Source organism: Artemia sp. Qi Xiang Cuo, chromosome 14 (genome assembly GCF_049724085.1).
Source record: "Artemia sp. Qi Xiang Cuo chromosome 14, ASM4972408v1, whole genome shotgun sequence".
NCBI classification, from domain to species: Eukaryota; Metazoa; Arthropoda; class Branchiopoda; order Anostraca; family Artemiidae; genus Artemia; species Artemia sp. Qi Xiang Cuo.
In genome coordinates, this window is record NC_142807.1 from 31903556 (window position 1) to 31907987 (window position 4432).

Below are 4432 nucleotides of genomic sequence, written 5' to 3' on the forward strand. Positions count from 1 at the left end.
ATATACAACTCTTTCCGATAGAAAATTGTTTTTATAATATTTGTAGAAGCAAGATCAAGCATTAGTTAATAAAGCAGTTTATAACGCAAAGATTTTGCTATTTACTACGGGAAATTATGTCCGGGATATAGTGCCTTTTTTGGCTTCACTAACAGAATTCAGCTGGCTGAATGTTTGCAATAATTGACCTGATTCAGAAGGGAGAACGATATATTTCTTTTTGGGGAGAAAAAATATCTCTCACACGCTTTTACTGTGTTGAAAAGAATTGCCTAAAAAAATTAAAAAAGGGCTTACTTCTAAGTCCCTTAAAACTCGGGGGAAAACTATAAAATTCTAGTGAAAAATAGCATTATTAGTTTCAAATGGCGTGATAAAAGGCTCTCTAACATTAAACTAGAAATTAGCTAAAAATATTATAATGAGGTTAAAAAGATAGCGAAGATGCCTGTAGTAGGCATAGAAAATAAGGTGATAGAAAAAAATGGTTTCTTTGACAAGCAAAAAAATTACATTATATTTAGGTATATCTGAGGGGCGGGAGCAGTGAAATTTAAAACACAGGGTGTGGGGTGGGGGGGGATTATAGCGAAAATAACATTTTAATGTCTTCGACAAGCTTGTATTAGGTTGAAAAATAGGTTTGTTTAGATATTTCTGTAGCTTGGTCCTGAATAATAGAAAAAGTGAAAAGACAAAATTAAAGAGTAAAAGGCTCTCTAACAGCTAAAGAATAGCTTATTTGATTGAAAAAAATTTACTCACGTCTTCAAACTGATCAACCGGGTAATGCCCAAGCTGGAGGCTTGGGCATTACACGATAGGGGGCCATTTGTTGGTCTATGAGTTGCCTGGAGGAGCCAACCCTTCTATAATGCATGGAAGGCTTAGCACGTGACGGAGACAGCTGTGGAGAGTACACTGACAATTGACGGGGAGCTGATAGCTCAGATATTGCATGAGGAAGAGCCGATGTTTGGCCTATGGCTTTTCTTGAAGGTCCAGGCATTGCAGATTGCACGGAAAGCCCTGCTGTATGACTGGGGTTCAAATGGATCATATCATGTCCATCACGATCTTTCTCAGCCGGGCCAGCGATATACCGGGCTCGTGCAGCCGAGGCTGTAACTTGCCGAGGCAGCATTTAGGCTTGATGACGAGGGGCTTGCATAGATGTGGTGTCGATGTCGCTGGCTTTTACAGTGGGGTTCTCCATCCTTGTGGCGCATTATCTTTTCGGTATTGACCAGACTGCATAGGGGCTGGCAGTGATGGGGCTGCCTCACCCTCTCTTGCTCTCTTTGATGGAGGAGGTGCGCATTCTTCATAATTGGCCTTAAAAAAGAAGGAAAATTTAGTATCGAAAAATTATCCCCTTTTTACAGAAGAAAAATCAGTACCCCCTGCCCCTAACCAGAACTTATTGTTAAACATAATTTTGTCTAGAAAGTATTTATCTCCCTTTTCAGTAAAGCAAAAAGTTAAAATTTGCGAGAAATATACTAGGCTTAGAAATCAAACGTTTTGATTACACAACTTGTGAAAAAATAAAACTTGACAATCAGTAGTCTGTAGCCTTAGGATAGAAATAAACATTCTTATTTATACCATTTAGAAAAAATTTATATTATTTTCCTGTCTATAGGCTTAAAATAGCAAAAAAAGCTTGTTAACATACATCTTATAGGTCTAAAATTTGCGATCATAGGTTAAACTCCTATTCAATTTACGCATAATATAGTCATACCCCTCACACCTAACCACAGTGTTGCGTGTCGGAATGAGCACATTAGTTTTCATGTCAAAGGGATGTACATGTCTGCACGAAGAATCCCCCCTCCCCTTACTTTTCACGCGAAGAAACAGTTTGTTTTCTTCTTACAACGAAGCTGTTAGAATCAAACATTGCCCCTTCCCCACTTCCCCCCTTTTACATAATGTCCTAAAAATATTTGTTAGGCCTTAATTTTGGAAATAACTCGTTTCCCTCTCCAATACAACATAGAATTTTGCAAAGCCTGTAGTCTTACAAAACTTAATCAATAGCAATCTCTTTCTGCGTGAAACGGTTTTTTAATTTGACGGAAAAAGTATCTTTTCAATGAAACCAGTGTAATGCAAATCCATGTATATTTAGCAAACCGGATGTACTTTAAAGGGTTCAATAATTAGACCTGTTTAAATCTTTGCGGGAAATCTGTAAGTCAAGCCGTAGCGGTGAAATCAGTATATTAATAACTAAGGGATGACTGAAAGTTGACAATCACTTTTAGGTAAGATATAGAATTTATCAAAAACAGAATTAAAGTCGTAAATAGGGGGGGATGGGGGAGGTTTATATGGTAAAAAAGAGTGTATTTTACGCTTTCTATCGATTATAAACATAATATAGCGGAGTTTGTATTGTGAGGGGGGGGGGTATCCCCTGAATTTGAATTTACTGGAGTGGGACTATGTAAAAAGATTTTGTTTGGAAATAAAATAAGAAAATTTACTTAACAGAACTCACATTATAAATCGATGTAGCCAGAGTTTCCAAATCAATAATATCAGATGTATTCTCCATGGTGTCTTAAAACACTATGATAATTTAACCACAACGCATGTCAGTTATATAAAAAATCTCAAGGGCGAATTGTGATGTAATGGGAAACCTTACATAACTTCCCTGATTGGCTTAGAAAAAGACACGTGATGATGTTTCCCGTTAGACTCGATCAATAATTCACCGTCTTTGCTTATGTAATCAATTACTCAGAAATCCACTTCCCCCCGAGTCGATCAATACATTGTCCCCTTAGTGCGCATATGCAAACTTCTTCCCCGGAGTCATTACACCTAGAAAGAACAAATAAATCGACCTTGACCCCATTAGACTCGATCGATAATTCTTGAATAAATTATGTTAGCTTGGCGTAAGACTCAATTGTAGATGGCAGCACGGTGTACTCGTATTAATTATTGATAGCCCCCTACTAAGGAGTATTATACCCCGTAGTCCTCAGGGCAAGGGTTGTAAATTATGCCCTGGGGGAATATAAGCCTTTTTTAGAAGAGGGTGGTTGTATGAACTTCGGAGAGGGCTCATAGCATTGGAAATCCGAAGTTCTAGTGCTCTTTTTAAGAGTCAAATCCGAAGGCAGCTACCCCCCCCCCCCAACACACACATATATTTTCCCGAAATTAACCCAACCGAAATTTTGAGATAGCCATTTTATTTAAAATAGTCCAAAGACTATTTTACAAGGCTTTTGGGGCTGAAACAAATATTTAAGGTTTTTCTCGAAAGGATATTGTTAAAAACTTTAGAGGATGATGTTTGCTTGTCTCTATGTCAGTCGTTGTGTGATTTTGTGTCTGACTCTGTGTGCTTTTAATTATTATTGCCTCTCTCTCACTGTGCCTGTGTGACTGAGTGGATGTTTGCTTGTCTCTATATCTGTCTTTTTTCTTATTTTGTGTCTGACTCTGTACGTTTGTAAGTATTTTTACTTCTCTCTCTCTCTTTTCATCTCTCTCTCTCTCTCTCTCTCTCTCTCTCTCTCTCTCTCTCTCTCTCTCTCTATCTCTCTCTCTCTCTCTCTCTCTATCTGTTTGCCTGTGTGTCTGAGCGGATATTTGCATATCTCTGTGTCTGTCATTATGTCATTTTGTGCCTGACTCTGTACGTTTGTGGGTATTTTTGACTCTCTCTCTCTGTGCTTGTGTGTCTGTGTGGATGTTTACTTGTCTCTATGTTAGTCTTTGTGTCGTATCGTCTCTGACTCTGTATTTTTTTAGATATTTTCGCCTCTCTCTCTCTTTGTGGCTGTGTGTCTGAACAAATATTTGCTTCTCTCTATGTCTGTGTTTTTGTGATTATGTGTCTGACTCTGTGTGCTTGTAGGTATTTTTTGCCTTCTCTCTCTCTCTCTATGCCTAGGTGTTTGAGCAGATGTTAGGTTGTCTCTGTGTCTTTTTATGTGTCATTTTGTATCTTATCCTGTGCGTTTGTAGGTATTTTTGGCTATCTCTTTGTATCTGACTCTGTGTGTTTGTAGGTATTTTTGGCTATGTCTATGTGCCTATGTGTCTGAGCGGATGTTTGATTCTCTCTGTGTCTGTCTTTGTGTGATTTTGTGTCTGACTCTGTGCATTTTTAGGTATTTTCGCCTAACTCTCTCTCTGTGCCTGTTTGTGTCAGTGCATGTTTGCTTCACTGTGTCTGTCTTTGTGTGATTTTATGTCTGGCTCTCTGTGTGTTTCTAGGTATTTTTGCCTCTCTCTCTGTGTCCCACTGTGTCTGAGTGGATGTTTTAATTGTCTCTATGTCGGCCTTTGTGTTATTTTATATCTGACTATGCGCGTTTGTAGGTATTTTTATCTCTCTCTATCTCTCTGTCTCTCTATCTCTCTCTCTCTCTCTATCTCTGTCTGTCTATATCTCTCTCTA